This window comes from Mus musculus, chromosome 9 (genome assembly GCF_000001635.26).
Source record: "Mus musculus strain C57BL/6J chromosome 9, GRCm38.p6 C57BL/6J".
In the NCBI taxonomy this organism is placed as follows: domain Eukaryota; kingdom Metazoa; phylum Chordata; class Mammalia; order Rodentia; family Muridae; genus Mus; species Mus musculus.
Genome location: NC_000075.6, coordinates 10,674,543 through 10,701,127, shown reverse-complemented (window position 1 = coordinate 10,701,127; position 26,585 = coordinate 10,674,543). Strand labels below are relative to the sequence as shown.

General features: G+C 37.5%; 1 protein-coding gene across 11 annotated transcripts in view; it reads left to right on the top strand.

Moving 5' to 3' along the window:
* Positions 1 to 26,585, top strand: part of Cntn5 (contactin 5) — a 1,270,553-nt gene that overhangs the window by 203,648 nt on the left and 1,040,320 nt on the right. Inside the window, exon 1 of one of the 11 annotated variants that reach the window (XM_006509869.4) lies at positions 7,488 to 9,224. The exons of the other annotated variants lie outside the window; for them this stretch is intronic. The gene's annotated coding sequence lies outside the window, so the exon portion shown is untranslated. Of the gene's footprint in view, positions 1 to 7,487; positions 9,225 to 26,585 lie in introns of those variants that run through there. 11 annotated transcript variants of the gene reach the window in all.

The following is a 26,585-nucleotide window of genomic DNA, read 5'->3' as shown; positions in this document are numbered from 1 at the left end:
CTAAGTAAAAATATATTGTTCTAATGGGGCAGACACTCTATGTTATAAGAACAACACCACAGTACAGAAGTGAAAATTTATTTCCTAAGTGTGGTCTACTAGCATTTAAAATTGTGTGAGAGAAAGACAGAACTTTGAGGCGAGAAGAGAATTGCTTTTAAGTTAAATCAGAATATTTGGCAGGAACTCTATAGTGGACATTACACTGGGCAGTATCCATGGGATCAGTCATCTGTGTGTGGTCAGAGTAAAAGTGAACAATGTGTAAAAATAACCAGGGAGTTATTTTAGAAAAACCTGAGGAAATTTAACTGTTAATGATGATCATTCAGCAATTATAGCAAGTGGTTTTTTGGATGATAAAGAAGTACCAGAAAACGAATACAAAAATCTGAACAAAGGTTACATAATGTACAAATCATAGAAAAACCTGGAAATTGGCAGAGCACAGTAAAAATGCATGTCACTTTATTAATCTAGGAAAATTGAGAATTGCTGATAGTAATGTAATATGTACTTAATCAAAACTTGAAATAATTTGACTTCTGTTATATGTTATAAATATACTTCTGTTATAAAAGACAATGCAAAATGGGTTGAACAGTGTCCCCACCTGTCTGATGTTGAAGGACACAGTATCAGTTGCTTATGATCTTCATTAAGGACCTATATAGATGGATTGTATACAGTTATGAGAATGTCAAGGATCTGGATTTTTTTTTGATTGTATAAATTTGATCTAATAGTGTAAATACTTAAAACTACTTAGATGAACTAAATTATCCTATTGTCCAACCACTGAGAAGAAAGGAAGGAAAGGTTTCTTTACCTGAACTCATCATTGCCTGGTGCGGGAAGCTCTAAGATGCTAGTTCTTTCTATAAACATTTAGTTTGCAATAAAAACAGTTAGTGTGCATAACAAATAGCCATTTTTCATTATAAGAAGCTAATTTGAGTTTGACCATAGCTGCCACCTGGACAGTAAAAGGTCTGCAGTTGGTTTAATTACAATTGCTTCACATGACATAAATAAAATGTATTATCTAAATGAAATAAGAAATGAATGATACTATAAACCTATTATGTGTGTATATTAATGGCAAAGGATTATCTATTCCATCAAAAACATATTTACTACAAAATTCTGGGAAAACAGAAGATTTACCTCAATGGTTACTGTTAATAGATAGTAATTAAAATAAAAGTATGACTTTATTTAAATACATAATCACATTGAATTATTGCATTTTATAGTCTAAATACAAACGAACATTATCTAGAGTTCTTCATGTCATTCTGTAGTTTTTTATAATATTTATTCACAATCTCCTCTTTAAATGTTTAGAACATATTAGAGCAAGTGAGATTTGCACCAGAAATCAGATTTATTTCAAACACAGTGAAAGACTCAAAGGAAACAGATGTTCTACATGTCTTAAGGAAAAGAACACAATGCTATTTGTGCTGAAGAGTCTCTTGATTTAGTATGCCATTAACAATTAGAAATGAGTTTGGATTAGAACATTCTTAATATACAGACAAAGGAATTTAACATGAAGAAGTTACTTACCTTCCAAATGTCAAATTCAGATTCTTGGACAGCAGTTGGCTTTCTTTCTTTCTTTCTTTCTTTCTTTCTTTCTTTCTTTCTTTCTTTCTTTCTTTCTTTCTTTCTTTCTTTCTTCCTTCCTTCCTTCCTTCCTTCCTTCCTTCTTTCCTTTCTTTCTTTCTTTCTTTCTTTCTTTCTTTTTTTTTTTTTGAGAAAATAAATATTGACAAACCTTTATCAAAAACTACCTAAAAGATGGAAAGGTAAAATGCAAATTTACAAAATTTCAAAAAGTGCAAGCAACTTTATATGCCCCAGTACAGGGGAACTCCAGGGCCAAAAAGTGGGAGTGGGTGGGTAGGGGAGTGGGGGGGGAGGGTATGGGGGACTTTTGGGATAGCATTGGAAATGTAAATGAGGAAAATACCTAATAAAAAAAAATATATATAAAGCACAAGCGTAGAAAGGGACACTGAAATAGCCCAGAGAAATAGCCCAGGGCTATAAGGACAGACTGTAGAAGCCTGTGCTTCAAAATTGGAAAAATTCCTCATCCCCCATTGCTACACACCTCTGTTCAATTTCCCGACCTTCTGTATATAACCACTCTCTCCTCCCATACCTGATACTGCCCTCTTTTCCCCTCTGGCTCCTTTCTTCCTCCCAAGGCCCTCTCACCCTCTACCTCCTGTGACTGTTTTGTTCCCACTTCTTTTTTTCTCCTTTTTTTTTATTGGACATTTTCTTTTTTTTTTTTTTTATTTATTACGTATTTTGCTCAATGACAGTTCCAATGCTATCCCAAAAGTCCCCCATACGCCCCCCCCCTTCCCTATCCACCCATTCTCATTTTTTTGGCCCTGGCCTTCCCCCTGTACTGGGGCATATAAAGTTTGTGTGTCTGAAGGGCCTCTCTTTCCAGTGATGGCCGACTAGGCCATCTTTTGATACATATGTAGCTAGAGTCAAGAGCTCTGGGGTACTGGTTAGTTCATAATGTTGTTGCACCTACAGGGTTGCAGATCTCTTTAGCTCCTTAGATACTTTCTCTAGCTCCTCCATTGGGGGCCCTGTGATCCATCCAATAGGTGACTGTGAGCATCCACTTATGTGTTTGCTAGGCCCCTGCCTAGTCTCACAAGAGACAGCTATATCTGGGTCCTTTCAGCAAAATCTTGCTAGTGTATGCAATGGTGTCAGCGTTTGAAGATGATTATGGGGTGGATCCCTAGATAAGGCAGTCTCTAGATGGTCCATCCTTTTGTCGCAGCTCCAAACTTTGTCTCTGTAACTCCTTCCATGGGTGTTTTGTTCCCAATTCTAAGAAGGGGCACAGTGTCCACACTTTGGTCTTCATTCTTCTAGAGTTTCATGCATTTGGCAAATTGTATCTTATATCTTGGGTATACTAAGTTTTGGGCTAGTATCCACTTATCAGTGAGTACATATTGTGTGAGTTCCTTTGTGATTGGGTTACCTCGCTCAGGATGATGCCCTCCAGGTCCATCCATTTGCCTAGGAATTTCATAAATTCATTCTTTTTAATAGCTGAGTAGTACTCCATTGTGTAAATGTACCACATTTTCTGTATCCATTCCTCTGTTGAGGGGCATCTGGGTTCTTTCCAGCTTCTGGCTATTATAAATAAGGCTGCTATGAACATAGTGGAGCATGTGTCCTTCATACCGGTTGGGACATCTTCTGGATATATGCCCAGAAGAGGTATTGCTAGATCCTCCGGTAGTACTATGTCCAATTTTCTAAGGAACTGCCAGACTGATTTCCAGAGTGGTTGTACAAGCTTGCAATCCCACCAACAGTGGAGGAGTGTTCCTTTTATTTATATTTCAAATATTATCCCCTTTCCATGTTTCCTCCCACCCACAAAACCCCCTATTCCATCCCACTTCCCCCTCCTTCTATGAGGGTGTTCCCCCACCCACTCACCCACTCCTGCTTCCCCACCTTCACACTCCCCTACACTGGAGCATCCATCTAACCTTCACAGGACCAAGGGCCCCTTCTCCCATTGATGTTCAACAAGGCCGTCCTCTGCTACATATGCAGCTGGAGTAGTGGATCACTCCATGTGTAGTCATTGGTTGGTGGTCTAGTCCCTGGGAGCCCCGGGGGATCTGGTTGGTTGATATTGTTGTTCTTCCTATGGGGCTTCAAACCCTTTCAATTCCTTCAGTCCTTTCTCTAACTCATCCAACCATTTCTCAGTCCAATGGATGGTTTGTGAGCATTCACCTCTGTATTTGTAAGGACTGGCAGGGTCTCTCAGGAGACAGCTATATCAGGTTCCTGTCAGCATGCACTTCTTGGCATCCACAAAAGTGTCGGCGTTTGGTGACTGTATATGGGATGGATCTCCAGGTGGGACAGTCTCTGGAGGGCTGTACTGGCTGGTTTTGTGTGTCAACTTGACACAGGCTGGAGTTATCACAGAAAAAGGAGTTTCAGTTTGGGAAGTACTCAATGAGATCCAGTTGTGGGGCATTTTCTTAATTAGTGATCAAGGGGGAAGGGCCTCTTGTGGGTGGGACCATCTCTGGGCTGGTAGTTTTGGGTTCTATAAGAGAGCAGGCTGAGCAAGCCAGGGGAAGCAAGCTAGTAAGTAACATCCCTCCATGGCCTCTGCATCAGCTCCTGCTTCCTGACCTGCTTGAGTTCCAGTCCTGACATCTGTTGGTGACAAACAATAACATGGAAGTGTAAGTTGAATAAACCCTTTCCTCCCCAACTCCTTCTTAGTCCTGATGTTTGTGCAGGAATAGAAACCCTGATTAAGACAAGGGTCTTTCCTTCAGTTTCTGCTTCACACTTTGTCTCTGCATTTGCTCCTCTATTTTGTTCCCTCTTCTATGAAGGAATGAAGCACCTACACTTTGGTCTTCCTTCTTCTTGAGCTTCATGTGGTCTGTGAATTTTATCTTGGGAATTCCAAGCTTTTGGGCTAATATCCACTTATCAGTGAGTGCATACAATTGGTGTTCGTTAGTGATTGTGTTACTTCACTCAGGATGATATTTTCTATTTCCATCCATTTGCCTAAGGATTTCATAAATTCATTGATTTTAATAGCTGAGCAGTTTCCAATTGAGTAAATGTACCACATTTCGGGATCCATTCCTCTGTTGAGGGACATCTGGGTTGTTTCCAGCTTCTAGCTGTTATAAGTAAGACTGCTATGAACATAATGGAGCATGTGTCTTTGTTATATGTTTGAGCATCTTCTGGGTATATGCTCAAGAGTGGTATAGCTGGTTTCTCAGGTAGTACTATGTCCAATTTTCTGAAGAACCACCAGACTGATGTCCAGAGTGGTTGTACCAGCTTGCAATCCCACCAGCAATGGGAGATTGTCCCTCTTTCTCCACATTAGCGAGCATCACCTGAGTTTTTGATTTTTGCCATTTTGACTGGTCTGAGGTGAAATCTCAGGGTTGTTTTGATTTACATTTCTCTGATGATTAAGGATGTTGGGCATTTCTTTAGGTGCTCTCAGCCATTCGACATTCCTCAGTTAAAAATTCTTTGTTTAGTTCTATACTCTATTTTTATTAGGGTTATTTGATTCTCTGAAGTTTAGCTTCTTCAGTTATTTTTATATATTGGATATTAGCACTCTATCAGATGTAGGATTGGTAAACATCTTTTCCCAATCACTTGGTTGCTGTTTTGTCCTATTGACAATGTCCTTTGTCTTTCAAAAGCTTTGGAATTTTATGAGGTCCCATTTGTTTATTGTTGATCTTAAAACATAAACCATTGGAGTTCTGTTCAGAAATTTTTCCCATGTGCCCCTGTGTCCAAGGCTCTCCCTCACTTTCTCTTCTATTAGTTTCAGTGTATCTGGTTTTATGTGGAGGCCCTTGATCCACTTGGACTTGCTTTGACTTGAGCTCTGTACACGGAGATAAGAATTGATTGATTTGCATTCTTCTACATGCTGATCTCCAGTTGAACCAGCAACATTTGTTGAAAATGCTTTTTTTTTCCCCCACTGGATGGTTTCAGTTCCTTTGTCAATGATCAAGTGACTATAAGCTTGTGGGTTCATTTCTGAGTCTTCAATTCTGTTCCATTGATCTTCCTTCCCATGTCTGTACCAATACCATACAGTTTTTATCACAATTGCTCTGTAGTACAGCTTGAGGTCAGGGATGGTGATTTCCCCAGAAGTTTTTTTTATTGTTGAGAATAATTTTCACTATTCTGATTTTATTGTTATTCCAAATGAATTTGCAAATTGCTCTTTCTAACTCTATGAAGAATTGAATTAGAATTTTGATGGGTATTGCATTGAATCTGTAAATTTCTTTTTGCAAGATGGCCATTTTTACTATATTAATCCTAAAAATCCATGAGCATAGGAAATCTTCCCATCTGAGATTTTCTTCAATTTCTTTTTTTAGCGACAAGAAGCTTTTGTCTTACACATCTTTCACTTGATTGGTTAGAGTCACCCCAAGGTATTTTATATTATTTGTGACTATTGTGAAGGGTGTCATCTCCCTAATTTCCTTCTCAGCCTGTTTATCATCTCAGTAGAGGAAGGCTACTGGTTTGAGTTAATTTTATATCCATTTTGCTGAAGTTGTTTATCAGATTTAGGATTTCTGTGGTGGAAATTTTAGAAACATTTAAGTATACTATCATATCATCTGCAAATAGTGATATTTTGACTTCTTACTTTCCAATATGTATCCCTTTTTGACCTCTTTTTGTTGTCTAATTGCACTGGCTAGGACTTCAAGTACTATATTGAATAGGTAGACTGAGTGTGCAAACTTGACTAGTCCCAGGTTTTAGTGGAATTGCTTAAAGTTTCTCTCCGTCTTGTTTGATATTGGCTACTGCTTTGCTGCATATTGATTTTACTATGTTTAAATATGGGCCTTGAATTCCTGATCTTTCCAAGACTTTTATCATGAAATGGTGTTGAATTTGTCAAAAGCTTTCTTAGCATCTAATGAAATTTCAACAAAAGCAGGAACTGGTTCTTTGAGAAAATCAACAAGATAGATAAACACTTAGCCATAGATGCTTCACTTTGGCTTGTTATTGTAAGCAATTCAGGAAAAACTTGGTTACTTTGATTAATTAAAGTCCACTCATGTTTGAAATTCAAATATTTATTTTTTCAAAACAAATAATTTGTAAGACAGTAATGTTTTCTACTTTTCTCCCACAATACAGTTTAATACCATATTGAATAAAGTAAGCATTAAATTAGAATCATTGGGGGATGAGGAAATGGTATAATGTATATAATGTGTGTAGGCCTGAGCAATGGAATTCAGATCCACAGCATACACATAAGACCTGGGAGAGGCTTCTTATATCTGTAATCTTACGGGATAGTAAGAGCTTGATAGTCATCTGTGTGGCTGAAACAGCTATCTCCTGGCTCAGGGAAGAGAACCTGTCAAGTTGTTAATTGTTGAATTTGAATTTTATGTATTGAAGCTAATGTATGAATGCTTTTTAAAAATTTGATGTGTAATGTGCTTTGTGATACAAACTTTCAACTACATGGAGATTATGACGATATCCCTGTATAATGGAGAGCAAATGTGAGTTCAGTAGCAAGTTAGTGGTGTGCTATTTCTATCTTGATGAACAATCCTTTGCTAGCCAAGATAATAGGAAAAAGCCACCTCATCAGAAGCACATGGGAGAGTGGGTAGCCTTAATATAGAAAACTAAAAGCCACATGGTATTTCCAGGGCATCGGCAGTTAGCTCAGTGCCGAGATGGGAAGAGCAAGGATAGATTTTCAAGTGTTGTATTAAATGATCTTAGCTTCACTCTGTGATTCATGAGAGGAAAAGTAGATGGAAAATAAACTCTAGAGCAGTGTTTCTCAACTTATGGGTTGCAAATCCTTTGCCAAGTCCCTTCCTCCAAAAATATTTACATTATGATTTATAACAATATCATATTACAGTTATGAAATATCAACAAAAATTTTTCGTTGGGGGGTCCCCATACTTTGAGGAACTGGATTAAGGGGTCAAAGTACTGGGAAGATTGAGAAGCACTGTCTTCAATTATCATAGAGGAGTAATGACCAGCAATTAAAAACTGTTTCACCAGAGTGAGTATCCTTGAGGATGTAATTATTGAAGTGCTGTAGGATATTTGCATCAATGAAAGAGAAGAGACACATCCCTCTTTGCAGTGTGCCCCTTTTATAAACGTGGCAGTCGGCCTGAAGACTTGGATTTTCAGACCTAAGTTACAGCCTGTGTGCAGTTAGTTCAAAAATGCAGCAGACACTGATTCTCTCCATCATGAAGAAAGCCAGGGAACAGGATTTAATTAAAGCCCTTCCTTCATTCAATAGCAGCAGCCTCCTCAGCTTAATTGATACTTGGTCAAAGTAATATTGATCAGATAAAAGCAAATCAGTTCCTAACCCCAACAATTAAACCTTTAAATAGGCTTCACCTTCTTTTTGATGAAAGGGCACCAAACCCACCAATGCTGCCCATTAAGTCAGTGGGAAACATTAAGAAATGGATTAGCATCTCTGTCCATGGATTCATTTATTTAACTTTCTAATGAGCTCTGAGTTTTCAGGACGAGCTTTGTGTTCCTCTCTCAAGTATCTTGCCTTGAGACTATGTAAAGTGCAGTGTTTCATGGGTGAAAATTTAACCAATAGCACCAGCGTTGACAAATTACTTCTATTCCTTATGTATTTCCAATTAAAATATTGTTATTTTTGTTTGTTTTTTTTAAGCTGCTTGTGTTATATGACATACTTAATGTATATGAACTGCAATTTCCTCAGGTAAGAGTTGTTGCAGGACAAAAGGACCTAATTCATATCACAGGCTTAGTAAAGTGACTTTTACGATATCTCTGAGCAAATAACTAAGAAGCATCTTAATGAGCATATGATTAATTTTGCTCAGTTTTCTGGTGAGAAGACCTGGCTGTCTGGACAATTCTGTTTATAGTTAAGGAAGCTTAATGTGTGATCTCTGTCATCTCCTCAGACAACAAAAGGGAAGGGTGGCCAGTCTGCATGGCATTGAGTTCTCAGATATCTTTGGCTACAAAGTGAAAACCTATCCCCAAATCCAAAATAATAAAAACAAAGACATTAATAAGGACACTTATGTATAGACAGGAAGTGATATTTATTTATACCAATGTTTTACATGGCAGGATGTAAAAGAAAACACGATTCTGAAAAGACAGTAATTCTCATTTGCCCTAGGATTGGAGTAGACTTCTTAATTATCAAATCAACCACCTATGTAAGCAGTTGGCTAGCTTCACACTGAAGAGCTGAATCACTGCAATTACAGGCTTGTGTTTCCTGGTAGAAAGAATTGCAAAGATAGATTACCCCTGCTTTATTTTGGTGTTAATTTAACCTGTCACAGTTAATCATCCATCCAAGGGTCAAATCGCCAAGATGCTGGCTACCAAAGGGTGGTTGAGCTCTTTATTCCTATATCCCACGTTGTTAGAAACTCACTAAGTGCCCTTACTTAAGCCCATTTCTATTTTGTTTTTTTGTTTTTTACCTGAATAATTAATGATTACACCCTGCATTATATTTATTCTGTTCTATCCTTTAGGCCAATATTTTAAGAGATATAATCCTAGAATATTGATGTGTGTCCATTCATTAACTTCATTTACTAAAGGTAAGAATATTGACAGATTTGTTTGAAAAATAGCAGATTCAGTAGAGCTGATCAATTTGTTTATGCTTGATATTTGACCCTGAACTTTTTTTTTCCTCCTCTCTTTGAGTCCCAAGAGTCTCTTACCTACCAGGACCCTGAAGTTCTTAAAGGACAGTTGTAAATGTGTACATATTTAAAAATAAAAGACAATCTTGCACTGTTTGTGTAATAAAGTAGGCCTTTTATAAGCCTATTTAACTCTTGGCCATCATTAAAATTTGAGCATTCCCCACTATTTATACATTGACATTGGACCTAATTCTTTTGATACCCCTGGAGGATGATGTGAAAAGTATGAACAGTATGCATATATGTGATAATTATAAGCTTACTCTAACAAGAGAATTGTTTCATAATCATTATGTGTCATAGGCAAAAATAATCCCATGAAAATCAGACAGAGTGTCCAATTTGCTTTTCTTAGATGGTTGTATTTTATAAATTTTAGATTTTTCTGGAATAACTATATTTGTCCACCTAAAGATAAAAAATATAATAAATGTTTCAGAACTATAGTCCAGTCCCGCACATGGCTAGTCCAGATGAGCTTATGAGTCCCCCTCACTCTCTTTGTTTTTCTGGGCTTCTGTTTTAACATCTCCCCTTTACTTCATCTCTGTGTTTGCCAAGGCTCCAAATGAACAGCTAGAAGTTTCATGTGATGCTCTGAAAGGTGTTTAATAAACATACGTACAAGAAATTTTAAAGACACAATCAAGCAGGTATCTGAAATAGCTTACAATCACAGAGTGTATTAAAGAAATATTTTCAGATAAATTTGTACACTTCAAAATTTTTAGCATAGTGACAGTGTCTGTACTATTATTCTGTGATTCTAACAAATTGTAAAACTGTTAGTTTTCCAAAAACTTGTTCCCCTTCTTACCGCAAAGATTATCACCAGTTAAGACCTATTCTGGACCCTTTCACAGAAAGTATATTTAATTTAAAATGCCCTACCCCTCTAATCTCCAAGTTAATACTCTGGATACTTTGATTCAATCATTTCTCTTCAGTACAGATTTCTAGGTATGATCTCCATCCAAATATATCAAGTTTCATCTTTGTTTGGAGAATACAGGCTTTACTTCTGTTAACAGAATTTTACAAATTCCAAAATAAATTAATGGAAATTTCAATTCTTCTAGTGTTCCTAATATTGTGCTGTTTAGGTATTATAAGTTCATATAAATGTTTGTTTCTAATGATATATGAAGCGTGAACAATACATTTATTGATAGCTCCTGTGTGTCTGAGTAGCATTAACTTATGTACGGAAAAGTCTATAGCAAAGTGTACTTTCTTTTATTTTTAATTTTCTTTCATTGCATTGCTCATTTGTTGCATGTGTGTGTGCCAAAGTTCACAGAGGTCAAAGGACAATACAGATGACTCTGTTCTTTTCTTTTACAATGTGGGTTCTGAATTTGGTCCCCAAGCTTCGTGGGGAGAGGGCCTTGACCCAATGAACCACCTTACAGGCCCTGTACATTAAACATAAAGAGCATAATTTGGTTATAGTTTCTCCTGTGTAGTTGAGGGTTTAATTGTTATTGTCCAGCTGCATACATGTGTGAAAGGGCAGCATCTGTGGTCCATGGGCTCATGCTCACACTTTCTCTGTACACAGTTGTGTCTAGAACACAGTATGTGCTCAGTGGTAGATAATGACCTGGAAAATTAGACATATTAGCTTTAGATTGTATGAAAATACCTCCAGTTACAATAACAGTCTTCCTCTGAGATATAAGCTATATAATTAAGCTTTCAGACATTGAAATGAGAAAGTTAGTTACTTGTGTTGGAGTTCGTCAAAAGACCATTACTCACAAAGACCACAGAGATCACTGCCATCGCTGCAAAATGCATGAGGATTTTTATTGATCCAACATGTTGGGGACTCCCCTCTCAGCACACAGTCTAGAGGAGAGACCCAGAACAAAGAAAGAACACACTTTTTATACCTTTGTAAGGGACAGATTTGAGCAACAGGGTTCTCATTGGTGTAGCAAGTAACCCTTTCAGGAACTGGTTGGTTTGTATAGTGACTAAGTAACCCTTTGGCCTAGTGACTCATTTTGCTTGCCCCCGTGGCGGGTTATTATGATTTGGTCAGCAAAGTAATAGTATATTTTGAACATATGGATCAGCTATTAACGTCACAGCTATTAACGTCAGGGGAATTCTCACAACAAGGTCAGGGTGGTTTGTGGTCTTTGTCAGAATTCAGTGTGGGGCAGGGGGCAGGAGAATTGCTAATCTTGTTATGGTTATTTCTCTGAGAACAGCTAATATTATTTTGGTAGCTGCAGGCTTAATCATTTTGACCGCTAAAACCATGTTTTTACATTTGTTTAGTCAGCCAGCTTTCTTATCTAGCTTTGTACTTTACCTGCTAGTACAGTTTGGAAAGTACTTTTTGAAGGGGGAAGATACTGAATGATCTTGAATTCATGTTGGATATTACACTTGAAGACATGATAGAAAACATTTATAGAAAATACACTTTGTTTGCTTTCACTTTATTTATTTGAGAAAAGAACTTACCACAGAGCAGTGCCTTTTAATCACTGTCATAGTAAAACTTCCCTGATGAAAATGTTAATGGAAATGTTTGAATGTGTTACCACAGTTGAAGTGGTTTTATCTATAGTATGGGAAAAGGATTAGTAACAAATGTTACAAATGCAATTCTTCTTCAGATAACACTTATGATACAATAAAACTATTAAATAATCGCAACTAAGACTTCCACTGTCTATTAGCTGCTGACTATCAAACCAATCCAAAGCCCACAGCTTTAGCACAGTCTACTCTTTTACCGTTTTTTAAAAAACACAAATATGAGACAGTGTAAGTAGATATTGCTGGGGAAGGATCCTTCTACTCAAAGAGACACCAGAGGATGCAATGACACGAGAGTCTTCATCACATACTAGATGCTTTACACATATAGCATGTACAGGAAGATGACAGTTCTAGCTAGCTATTGTAGGATACATGGACATTTATTTACTGCACGGGCCTCTGCTTAGGTCTGTTGAGTAACCTCATGACTAAGCAATCACCTTCCACAGACTAATGCAAGAGAAAAGAATAAAAGAAGCCTGTTAGAAACGAATTGCCATGTAATAGCCTGTACACAGAAAGACTCCACAGTCATATTCTAAAACTATTATAAAACATCTCTTGTTCTAAGCAATGCTAAGTTCATCTTTAGCACTCATGGCTCCTTTGTGAGGAAGGTTTTACAGCCAGTTCTTTGCTTCATAGTCTATCCTAACATTACAAGGATGGTGTGGGTTTGCACATTGACCTAGAGTAAGCTGTCTCTAGAACTTGTTTAAAACTGACCTGCAAAGCCTCTGTAGCTTGGTGCTTTGCACAATCAACATAGATCTGGTGAAATAAAGATTCTTGTCTCTTTACCCTCTGATTTGTTCATTTATTTGAGATTTTGCCAGTGAAGACTTTTAAGAAGGAAAACATATGCAAACATTTTTATCTGATTTCAGACAAATGTTGTCTACCGAATTATAGCTCCCCTACACTATACACAATTTCAATTATTTCTTTTCATTCATATTTATTCCACTCCATAGCATAGAAACTGGCTAGCTGTTTGTAATTTCAGAAAAAAAATTTACCATGTACCTTTTATTAAAGGTTCTTTTACTTATTTTTTTTTCTTTAGAAAAAAAAAAGGATATGGCAGTCTCTACATGGTCCATCCTTTCATCTCAGCTCCAAACTTTGTCTCTGTAACTCCTTCCATGGGTGTTTTGTTCCCAAATCTAAGGAGGGGCATAGTGTCCACACTTCAGTCTTCATTCTTCTTGAGTTTCATGTGTTTAGCAAATTATATCTTATATCTTGGGTATCCTAGGTTTGGGGCTAATATCCACTTATCAGTGAGTACATATTGTGTGAGTTTCTTTGTGAATGTGTTACCTCACTCAGGATGATGCCCTCTAGGTCCATCCATTTGGCTAGGAATTTCATAAATTCATTCTTTTTAATAGCTGAGTAGTACTCCATTGTGTAGATGTACCACATTTTCTGTATCCATTCCTCTGTTGAGGGGCATCTAGGTTCTTTCCAGCTTCTGGCTATTATAAATAAGGCTGCTATGAACATAGTGGAGCATGTGTCCTTGGGATCTGCAACCCTATAGGTGGAACAACATTATGAACTAACCAGTACCCCGGAGCTCTTGACTCTAGCTGCATATATATCAAAAGATGGCCTAGTCGGCCATCACTGGAAAGAGAGGCCCATTGGACTTGCAAACTTTATATGCCCCAGTACAGGGGAACACCAGGGCCAAAAAGGGGGAGTGGGTGGGCAGGGGAGTGGGGGTGGGTGGATATGGGGGACTTTTGGTATAGCATTGGAAATGTAAATGAGTTAAATACCTAATAAAAAAATGGGAAAAAAAAGGAAGCAAAAACATAACTAGGCCAATTCAAATGTAACTTTAGAAAATAACTAATCTTTTGATTGTTAAATATCCCTAGTTATTTTTGCATCATAAATCAGTTAAAATTACATTACAATCTACAGAAATGTGAATTCCTGCATATTTGTCAGAAATGATGTCCTCATGACTGGCTTATCAAAGGAAGATGATACCAGACAACATTTAAAGAACAGACTCCATGTGCAATTTTTAAATTCAGAGATTTATATTGCGGGAATGGTATGTACTTAGATTCCACAGTAACACTGAAAAGGTGTTCAAATTGTTTTAAATTGTCCTTCACAAAGACTGGGACTATGCTTGCTGCTGCAGCTCTGCTCTTATACTAAAGTCAGTACAGGGAATCCATTGGTGATATTCATTAGTCCTGGAGGTGGGAGGGAGGAGGTGGCATTGTTGATGCCCATGCTTAAAACTTGAGGCAACATCCTGGGGATTTCATTCTCTAATTTCAGTCACATCCATTCACATTCATGGAATAGAGAAACCAAAATTAATTTTCTTCCTCATTGTGCATATACTTCTCAACAAGAAATGTCAATTCACTTAAACATATTGTCAAGTGTCATCAAACCCCTGTCTCCTTCTCTAGTGTATCCCCAAAGAAGGAGTCAGCATCATGGGAATGGAACCATTTTTCCTGAGGGATGAAAGTATTGATTTTGCCTTCCTCCTGGTGTTTGTGTCTTCCTGCCTTGACACTGAACTGAAAGAAGATCAGATTGAGAAAACAAACTCTACTTCCAGGTTATGACACCACATGTCACACAGGAAAAATAAATCATCCCTAAGGTTCACCACCTCTGCCAGTTGAAACTATAAGTAATACTTTTGTTCTGGAGAAAATTTGAGGTATTTGAGTCATTTGGCTTTTATTTATGTTGTCTTCACTTTCATTTATGGATAGTATTCAATTTAACAACAAACCATCAAAAATCAACTTAAGTGTTAGGAATTTGTAAATAGACACAGTATCTTCAGGACATAAAAGATTTGTAATTTTTATTTTTCATGATTTATTTTGTCTTTAATGAGTGTAAAAACACAAGTTTCCTTATGATGGTCTTTTGTAGGCTATTGCTTATAACTGATCCTATGCAGGGTTCAGTGGTAGATATAGACATTCCCATGCATTCCCAGCATTTAGGAAATGGAGCCAGGAGTTCAAGATCATCGTTACATACTTATGCAGTTTAATACTAGAGTGGATTATATGAGAGCTTGTCTTGAAGTGCAAGCACACATACACATACACATGCACAAATATAGTCCTAGTGTTAATCAGCACATATCTATGGAGCATAGTCATATTGCCTTTTATATTTACATTTGAACTATTTAAATCAAAAAGTCTGTTTTCAAGTAGCAGTTTTACCTGCTCATACCAAGGCCTTAAAAGGAGTTGAAGGCCAATTCAAGTTCCTTAGGAATTATGTCATCTACTCTGTGCCTGCTGGAAGTAAACCCTTGATCGATTTCAAGAACTGCAAGCTAATCTCAAAAAAATACATTCTCAAGTTTTCTCAAGCTTTCATAAAATCTTGTTAAGATTATTAAATAATTAATTATGTTTTTTGTCTTTAACAAAGCATAGATCCAGCGAGCAGAGTAAACATCTATCTTACTTAAGGGGAAAAAAATCTTTAGCTTATGTCACTCAGAACTGTAAAAGGCAACCCCATTGTCCAGCTGAAGCAAGCCATAGTGGAATGCACTGTACTCTCCTCCTCCTCGAAACCTGAGGCAGAAAAATTGCATTAAGCCAGGGATGAAGCCAGTCACAATGAATGAAGACAGTCTGCTACAAAAGTAAAAAGACAAAAAATATGTTAAATTCTCTGACACTCCGTGGAAAACTGATAAAGACAAACCTTATGGAGATAGGATTAGTTTATGCTTTCAATCCCCATCTAAAGAACATTGTCCTTATGAATCATTGCTCATATACTAAGGCCCAATAGGTACATGTATCTGTGAGTCCTCATCTCAACAAATAGTGGTGAGACTTAAAAACTGTCATTCACATTTCTCACATCAGTAAGTAGAAACACATCAGCTTCTAGGCTCTGTGACAAATTGTGCTTGTACGTACTTGCTTGCATGGCTGGTAAAATAATCAACATTACCAAAATTATTATAATCCCTTAAAAATAAACTTTAACATACCATAATTTGCAAGTATTTTCTGATACAATAAGCTATGCAGATATACAGATTTTTATGTAATCTTTACTTGATCAGGACCTAGATAAATCTATATATTTGTACATACATAATAATTAAAATATTTAATATACATGAATGGAAAAGTCAGTAAGTTGTCTATGCTCATGACATACTGTTAAGTCATAAGCTTTATAACAATGTCTAAAGATCCATTCAACAAAAACTTGTTTCATCTTAATGTATTTATCATTTTGTATTCTGGCTTTCCTTAGTTAGTGTTTCTATCACACTGAAGGAATGCCATGGCCATAGCAATTCGGCTTTTTTGTTTCGCTTTGTTTGTTTTTAGATATTTTCTTTATTTACATTTCAAATGTCATCCTCTTTCCTACATTCCCCTCTGAAAAGCCCCTATCCCCTCCCACCTTCCCCTGCTCCCCAACCACCCATTTCCATTCCTGGTCCTGGCATTCCCCTATACTGTGGCATAGAGCCTTCACAATTTATAGGACCAAGAGCCTCTCTTCCCACTGATGACTGACTAGGCCATACCCTGCTACATATATAGCTAGAGCCACAAGTTCCACCATGTGTTTTCTTTGATTGGTGGTATAGTTCCAAGGAGCTCTGTGAGTACTGGTTAGGCCATAGCAATTCTTACAAAAGAACACATTTCATTGGAGCTGGGCTACATCCTGAGGTTTAGTCCATTATTATCACATTAGGAAACATGTCAGAATACAGGCAGACATGGTGCTGTAGAGGGAACTGAGTGTTCTGCATCTTGTTGGATTACATCTGGAAGAGAGGGGGGTGAGAGAGAGAGAGGGAGGGAGAAAGAGACAGAGACAGAGACACACACACACACACACACACACAGAGAGAGAGAGAGAGAGAGAGAGAGAGAGAGAGAGAGAGAGAGCCTGGTTTGATAATATGAAACCTCAAAGCCAGTACCCAGTAACACACTTCCTCCAAAAGTTCACATCTACTCCAATAATGTCATATACCCTAATAGAGCCACACTAAGCATTCAAATCTAATAGACATTCCTATTCAAACAACAATATGTTTTTAGTCCCATTGTAATATTTCCTTTTCTGTATGGCTCAAACACTATATACTTTACTAACATTTTTATTAGATATTTTCTTTATTTACATTTCAAATGTTATCCCCTTTCCTCATTTCCCTTTCGAAAAACCCCCTCTCCCATCCCTCCTGCTCACTAACCCACATATTCCTGCAACCCTGTCCTGGCATTTCCCTACATTGTGGCATTGAGCCTTCACAGAACCAAGGGCCACTCCTCTCATTGATGTCCCACAAGGTCATCCTCTGCTACAAATGCAGCTGGACCCTTCAGTCCGTCCATGTGTACTCTTTAGTTGGTTGTTATTCTCTGGGAGCTCTGGGGGTACTGGTTAATTCATATTGTTGTTCCTTCTCTGGGGCTGCAAATCTTTTCAGCTCCTTGGGTCCTTTCGCTAGCTCCTTCATTGGGGACCCTGTGCTCAGTCCAATGGTAGGCTGAAAGCATCCACTTCTGTATTTGTGAGGCACTGGCAGAGCCTCTCAGAAGACAGCTACTATATCAGGCTCCTGTCAGCAAGCACTTGTTGGCATCCACAATAGTGTCTGGGTTTGGTAACTGTATATGGGATGGATCTCCAGGTGGAACAATCACTGGATGACCTTTCCTTCAACTTCTGCTCCAAACTTTGTCTCTGTATCTCTCCCAGTGGGTATTTTGATCCCCCTTCTAAGAAAGACCGAAGTATCCACACTTTGGTCTTCCTTCTTCTTGAGCTTCATGTGGTTTGTGAATTGTATCTTGAATATTCCGAACTTCTGGGCTAATATCCGTTTACCATTGAGTGCAAAACGTGTGTGTTCTTTTGTGACTGAGTTACCTTACTCAGGATGATATTTTCTAGTTCCATCCAATTGCCTAAGAATTTCATAAATTTGTTGTTTTTAATAGCTGAGTAGTGCTCCATTGTGTAAATGTACCACATTTTCTGATTCTATTCATCTGTTGAGGGACATCTGGGTTCTTTTCAGCTTCTATTATCTATTACCATAAAATACTTGAGGTTTTCCTAATAATCTTTTAAAGACATCGTTCTAAAAATCAAGTTCTTTGTGCATGTGTTTTGTATTGTTCAAATAATTCCAAAAGTCAATCAGAGTTATAAGAAATGTTTGTTTGTTTTTAAATTTTGTTCTCATATCCATATCATTTTGTTTGCCTGTTTAACTTATGACTACTAACTGAAGGACCTTATTTTCTAAAGTGCTGTATACACTACTATTTTACAAGCTTTTGCTAATTGTGTACATGGAAATACATACATGGAAATGTTCTATCTATATGCTACAACATACTCATTTGAATGGAGTGCCTACTAAGAGTCTTGAATCTTTCTTAAAGGTTCAAGGCACCAGTCTTTTCCATGTATTAAATGTGTGCTCTCGTGAAATAACACATCACAGCCCACTCTTCTTTCTCTGTTCCCTCCAGCATGTAAAAAACGTAAGCATCCCAGCTTCATCCTGTTTTCACCTTTGTTGCTGTGCGTAGCCATTAGTCAGAGCTGATTCTATTCTATCCCATACCTTTGTGACTCTTCCAGTGAATCATGGAGTGCTCAGGTAGCTTGCTCTTCACCACACTGCCATGGGAAAGCCTATTGTTTTATTCTTCAAAACAGACAGAGCCCATTGTTTCCTTCCTGGAACACTGTACGTGAAATTCCTGATTAGAGTTTCTTTTTTACTCTCTTATTTCAAATCTGTAAGATGTTTGCTAATGGCAGCAGCAACCTGTAAAGTACTGTATTTATTAACATTTCTTCATTTTTTTAAAAGTAAATTAATTCATGCTGTTGGTCCCCAGGGTCTATATTTCTGACAAGAATCAATGGAGCCAGACTTCCTTCTGGTTGCAATGTAGGCTCCTTTTTCACAGGTTGGTACTAAAATTAGCAAAAATCCTACAGAGTGAAATAAGTGGAACTGAAGGATCCAGGGAGGAAAATTCATGTTAAAAACAAGCGTTCCAAAATATGGTGTCTTGGCCATCCTGATAGGCCACAATTTTCTATTTTGTTACTTTATATTTTCTCTAAGTGCCATTTATTCTCTGATACATTTCATTTTTTCCATTGAATCTATAGCACTGCCTCCTTCCCATTTTGGTACAGTGAAGCTGTTGTGACTAAAATCAGAAGTAAAAGCTGTAACAAAATGCATGTGTCTCTGCTAGTGAGCTACAGTGTACAGATTGGCTGAGGCATTCCCTAGTGCTTGTTAAAACCTACATGGTTGGAAATGACTCAGTCTTACCACTAAAGAAAAAGCAGTTGGAACAAGTTAGGCTGTGCTGAATTTTAAGGTAGGCTAATCAATCTAATTCTGTCTAAGCCTATTTACCCTGTCCAAGAGATTTGCTAATGAGCAATGCCAGTAGCTCCTGGTTCTTGACACAGCTTTCCAAAAGTGAGTTAATGAACCAATTTAAAGGGACATACTTGACATTTGCAAATTGGCTTCCCTGGCTTGTTGGGCAGCTTTGGATTGTGTTGGGTTGATGGCGGTGCTGTTAAATCATCTGGCATGTGAAAATTTTAACTTCAGCAAACTTTAAAAGATATTTTAATAATTAAGTAAGTTCATGTTATCATCTAGTCTTTCAAAGTCTCTCCCTTGTTTATGAAGATGCAGTTGCAAATTTTAAATGCTATTCCTTCAATCTCCACAACAACATCAAGCTGATTTGTTGGGTGCCTTCCCCAATTACACGTAACTCATGCCTCGTGTGCATTTTCAGTAATTACAGGTGGTTCAGAGCTTCCACCAGATTCCATGGGGGTGTAAAGGCTTAAATATCTGTCTCACAGGTTTCTAGGCAACAAAGCACAATATGTCTGTATTTTAACAACCTCCTTAGAAAGGGTAAAAACAGCAAAGTGGGTTATTTTTCAATCTCTTTCTTTAATTATTAAAAAAAATCTGTCGATTTGAAAATAGACTGAATTTATGAATCATTTCAGGTATCTATTTATATAGCATATTTTCATAGTCTATTTTATGCTCCCCATTTAAGAAATAGCTATATCAGCATGAACAAAAGAGGCAAGGGGGTTGTTTCTTCATAGGATTTATATAGACAAGAAAATGGACCACCAAAACCAAAAGTAAGTAAACAAAGTTCACAGCTAGGAAATGACTATTATCAAGGAGAAATTTCAGGAGAGAAATAAAAGACTTACGCATCAATCAGACAATTTTAATAGCAAAACAGTAAATTAGAGGATCACCTAGAAAAGATTTGGTATAAGTCACAGCTATAGATCTTATATTAGTTACTAATCTTGTTGCTGTGACAAAATACCCAACAGAGAAATTTGAATCTGGTTCTGGCTCAGAGAAGGAAGGGACAGAAGGAAAGGGCAGAGGTAAGGGACAGAAGGAAAGGACAGAAGGAAGAGAGAGACAGAAGGAAAGGACGGAAGGAAGGGACCACTGGCTGTGGTAAAGTTATAGAGGTAGGAGCTTGAAGAAGTTGTTCACATATGTTGAAAGTTGGGAGATAGAGTGGGAAGAATGCTGGTGCTCAGCTTGATTTTCTGGACAATATCTGAATAATTGAAGCAGAAATAATATCTGAATAAATTAAATTCAGAATGAAAATTAGTTAAAACTATATAAAATATTATAGATTTAAAATGTTTACAGTCAAAGAAATGAAAAGAAGAATAAAAAGGGACATTAAAAAAACAAAATCAAATGAACTTTTACATTATTAAAGTAATCAGATGGATTGACTACTAGATTAGCAATCAAGGAATATAACTATAAGGCTGAAGACTGATCATGGAGGAAACATACATTAATGAATGTTTGCTTCACTTATCTGCTGGTTTATGGATAGCTATTTAGAATGTGGATATATATTTTTTTCAGCTCACTATATATGTTTTTCCTGTGATTCATATATTAATTAGTGTTGATTGTGTGAATGAGAATGCAGAACTGACCCAATTTGCATTGGCTATTCAGTCTGGGGCTCATCTCTGAAAAACCCTCCTCCTGTTGATCTCAGCATTTATTAGTTCGTGTGGTTCTTCCTTTATGGATGGAGACCTGTGAGATTTCTGCTTTCCATGTTAGCATATCTATGGGTGTTGGATTTTTTCCAGTCTTATTTTGTCAGGATATTATTAATGTATCATGGTTCCATCTGGGAGACATGTTCTCACAGCATATTTCTTTGTCTTCTGAATATTTTTTCTTTATATATATTTTTTATTAGGTATTTTCCTCATTTACATTTCCAATGCTATCCCAAAAATCTCCCATAACCACCCCCCCACTCCCCTACACATCCACTCCCACTTTTTGGCCCTGGCGTTCCCCTGTACTGGGGCATATAAAGTTTGTGTGTCCAATGGGCCTCTCTTTCCAGTGATGGCCGACTAGACCATCTTTTGATACATATGCAGCTAGAGTCAAGAGCTCCAGGGTACTGGTTAGTTCAAAATGCTGTTCCACCTATAGGGTTGCAGATCCCTTTAGCTCCTTGGGTGCTTTCTCTAGCTCCTCCATTGGGGGCCCTGTGATCCATCCAATAGCTGACTGTGAGCATCCACTTCTGTGTTTGCTAGGCCCCGGCATAGTCTCACAAGAGACAGCCGTATCTGGGTCCTTTCAGCAAAATCTTGTTAGTGTATGCAATGGTGTCAGCGTTTGGAAGCTGATTATGGGATGAATCCCCGGATATGGAAGTCTCTAGATGGTCCATCCTTTCATCACAGCTCCAAACTTTGTCTCTGAAACTCCTTCCATGGGTGTTTTGTTCCCAATTCTGAGAAGGGGCAAAGTTAAAGTTTTTCTGTTCCTCTTCCATAATGTTCTCTGAACCTTAATTTGTATTACAGATGTACTCATGAGTTGTTTTCAGGAATTGGTCAGTTTGGCATTCTATATTGGTCTCCATCTGTTACATGAAGTATTTTCTTTGATGAGAGTGAGAACTTCACTTATCTGCTACTTTATGGGTAGCTATTTATAATGTGGTTAAACATTTGTGATAGATGGTTCTCCTCAAAGATCCATTAACTCACTAGACTTGGGAAATTGGGTAAGCTTCCAATGCCAGGCCTGAATTGTCATAAATGGACTAAGCCAGTGTGTACATACTTATGTATTTATATGCATAGGTGTAACCATAAGAATTAAAGGAAATAAAGGCATAAATTGTAAGCAAAAGAAAAGGCATGAAAGGGATTGGAGGAAGAGAAAGGATGAGGGAAAAATAACGTATTTTAATAAATATCTTTGATCATTTTAAACAACATAAATTTCATTTGTCACACATAGGTAAAAATCAATGTTAAAAGCATGAAATCTATCAACAAATAAAGTTCTAATAAATTATGTAACCTTTCCATTAAATTTATATAATATGCTAATATAAAACTTGACAACAAAATTTCGGTGCAGCAACGAAAAATTACATTCTCTCAGAAATACTTTAATATATTTTTGTTTGTACTTTATGTTTATGAGTGTTTTGGCTGCTTGTATGGATGTGCACCACATGTATGCTTTAAATGCAAAAGCCAGAAGAGACCATTGGATCCACTATACTAGAGTTACAGGTATTTGTGAACTGGGTGCTGGGAATTAAACCCAGGTCCTCTGAAAGAGCATCAGGAGCTCCTATATGTTGAGCCAGTCCCTTCCTCAATGATACCTTGTGAGTGGAGTCCAGGACTTTGATGAAGCAAATAAGGCAGGCCTCAGAACTAAATTGGATGCTATCATATATCACTTATACAAAAATAGCTGAGAGTAAGGGTCACCCAAATTACTGTGCCAAATATACTTTATTTTTAAGGATATACACTCAGATTTCTGTATAACCATACGTGCATACACACACACACACACACACACACACACACACACACACACACACACACACAAACACACACACACACTCAATCTACACACAATCTAGCTTCCCCATGGAGTTAGAGTTGAAGGGAGGCAGTTATAGAAGACAGGCAGATGCATAGAGGCTCTTCCATGAGATCCACTGAAGCTAACTGGAACATTTACTACATCAGTAGCTTTGGACAGAAAGAGAAATAATTCACACTTATCCATCAGTGAAGTGTGTTTACATTTGCCACTCAGAAAACACTGGGAGAGTAAACACTGGAGACTGCTACACATCACACCCAGGTCAGACAAAGTGGACTAGGAAACTGAGAACATGGAATGCATGCAGCTATTTTCCCACTGTTCCCGGGTATGTGCTTACACTCTGCGGCTTCACCCGCCACTTCTTCTCTCCTCCTCTATTTGTAACCGTTTCCTTCTGAACTGTTTCACTTCTAATTTCTTGTCAAATATAAACACATTACTGTAAATTCTGGGAACCACAAATGAGAGAGAACATGCTATTTGTATTTCTGAAAATGATTTAATTGTCTTAATGATATGATTTACAGTTTTACCTGTTTTGATTTTAAAAAATCCATAATTTCACTCTTCTTAATGACTTTAAAATTTCTATTATACATAAATCAGGCATTGTATAAAACATCATATATTTTTTTGAATCTTCTTGAGATATATACTTGAGAAATCAAATTTTTAAATGGAAAAAAATATCCATTTGTGTTTCAGCTGAATTGTCATCTTAATTTAAATTTGCTAATATGTGTGTTTTTTAAGTATCTTAACTTATTTTCCAGCTTAGGGACATGCCAATATTTTGATCAGGTTTCCCCCCCTCCCCCTCTGGTAAAAATAAAAGTAATATTGACAATAAGACAATTATTTTCCCTGGAAAATAATTTTTAGATGGAAAATCTTTAGCTTGAGATCATTATATTTGGTCAATTGTACTGTGACTAAAAACTGTCAGATGAGTCATAGTTAAAGTGTTAAATATTCGGGTGTAATCTACTGAATGTTGTTAGATATTAATGCTTGATTTTGACTTTGTCTTTCTCTACTAAAAACCCTGAACTTTCTTATAATAAAATTAAAACTCTACATTTTGTTCTTTTTAATATAATTGAAAATCTACATTTTGGGTTCTTTGGAAGAGTTTTATAGAAAATATAATAAGGACACCTTATAGATATCAATACGCGTAAAGCAAAGTACTGCAGGGAGAGCTGGATTTAAAAGCACAACAAAAGGTTATGATGAAGTGTCTACTCACGTGTAATATATTTCATCCAATACTCCTATAATTATATTTCTTATATTTTCAATCATTCAGTAAAATAGCTCTATTTACAATTTAGCATAGGTGGACAGTTCTGTTATATTTTATTATGTGTAAACACAGCATTGTGGTTCATATCAAAATGGTCCTCCAATGTTCTTAGTACCTGTAGACATATATAACATTTAAGAAATACTAATATAATGCAATTAAATCCAAAGTATTGGAGGAAGTAACGGCAGATATATCCAAAACAGTAATATTAGATTTAGAAATAGAGTCTGAAAAACTATTTTTATATTCATACATACCTTGGAAACATTGTGGAATTGGTTTCACATCTTTGTGAGGATCTGTTAAATTTTCTAAGTGCTTATAAATTTAAACTTGCACTAAACTATCCTGTCATCCATGTGCAGAAGTAGTATATCTAAAATGTATGCAGTGGCATATGATGTTTCAATACTAGAAGGCCTTAGTGTTATATAATTTCTCAAAAATGAAATAATATTAAATCCAGTATTTTATATCTGTACCAACAGCAGTTTACTTTCAGATTACTGAATGTTAAAGGTTGTAACTTCTGGGTCATCTGTTCACTCAGCAGCTTGCTGTGTATTCCAAATTTAAATGTGAATTGTGCTTTTCTTACCATGACATCAGAGACCATGGAGCAATCATGCAGTGGCACCCAAATGAAAAGGAACATTAAAGAAGGCTCCTCTTACACTTTCAACCAGCCAGCATGGGAAGATTTCTTTTGCGTTTAAACATCCAGTTTGAGGTTCTCCGTGATAAAATTCACTGCATAACAGAACCTTGATGCTTCCTATTTCCAAGAACTGCACAGACTCAGTCCTGAGAACTGACTTTAATTAGGTGCCTTAATCCCTCCATAGCCATACTTTCTCATCACAAAATGAAAAGGGCAACAATGCTAACCTGAGCATTGTTACCTTAGGGCATATTGTTTTAGGCACAGTGGTAGAAACTAGAGATCCCATCAAAGAGGACCTACACTGCCTTCCCCTTAAATCAGGATAGAAGCAAAACAGATATGTATTTCAGTTTGTAGCACAATCACCTGCTTCACACACACACACACACACACACACACACACACACACACACACACCAAAACAATCCTTAATAATTTTACTGTTTCACTTTACATCCAGGTCTCAGCTCCCTTCCTTCCTTCCCTCCCAGTCTTAACCTCCTCCCCACTTTCAATTCTCCCTTCCGCCTTTTCTATTATGATGGAAGGACCACCAGGGTTCCTTCTCTGACACATCAAGTTGCAGCAAAACTAGACCCATTCTCTCCCACTGAGGCCACACAAGGCACCCCAGCTAGGGGAAAGGAATCTAAAGGGAAGCAAAAGTCAGTCAGCTCCCACTCCAATTCTTAGGGGATCCAGATGGAGAGCATGCTGTCCATCTGTTATATATGTCTAAGGGCTATAGGTTGAGCCCATGAATTCTCACTGGTAAGTGGGTCAGTATCAGGAAACCACCACCCAGGGTAGTTGACTCTGTAGATCATCCTGTCGTGTCCATTTCTCTCTCTCTCTTTTAATTAGACATTTTCTTTATTTACATTTCAAATGTTATCCCCTTTCCTAGTTTCCGCTCTGAAAATCCCCTATCCCCTCCCACTTCCACCTGCTCCCCAACCTACCCATTCCCACACCCTGGCCCTGGAATTCCCCTATACTGGGGCATAGAACCTTCACAAGACTAATAGCCTCTTCTCCCATTGATGACTGACTAGGCAATCCTCAGCTACATATGTAGCTAGAGCCATGAGTCCCACCATGTGTTTTCTTTGATTGGTGGTTTAGTCCCAGGGCGCTCTAGGGTTACTGGTTACTTCCTATTGTAGTTCCTCCTAAGGACTGCAAACCCCTTCAGTTTCGTGGGTCCTTTCTCTAGCTCCTTCATTGGGGACCCTGTGCTCCATGTAATGGATGGCCGTGCTCATTCACTTCTCTATTAGTCAGGCACTGGCAGTGTCTCTCAGGAGACAACTATATCAGTCTCATGTCAGCATGCTCTTGCTGGCATCTGCAATAGTGTCTGGGTTTGTGGTTGTTTATGGGATGGATCCCCAGGTGGGGCAGTTTCTGGATGGTCATATCTTCAGTATCTGGTCTGAACTTTGTCTCTGTAACTCCTTCAATGGGTAATTTGTTCCCCCTTCTAAGAAGGATCAAAATGTCCACACTTTGGTCTTCCTTCATCTTGAATTTCATGTGGTTTGTGAATTGTATCTTGGGTATTTTGAGCTTCTGGGCTAAGATTCACTTGTCAGAGAGTGCATACCATGTGTGTTCTTTTGTAACTGGGTTAACTCACTCAGGATGATATACTCCAGCTCCTTCCATTTGCATAGGAATTTTATAAATTCATTGTTTTTAAGA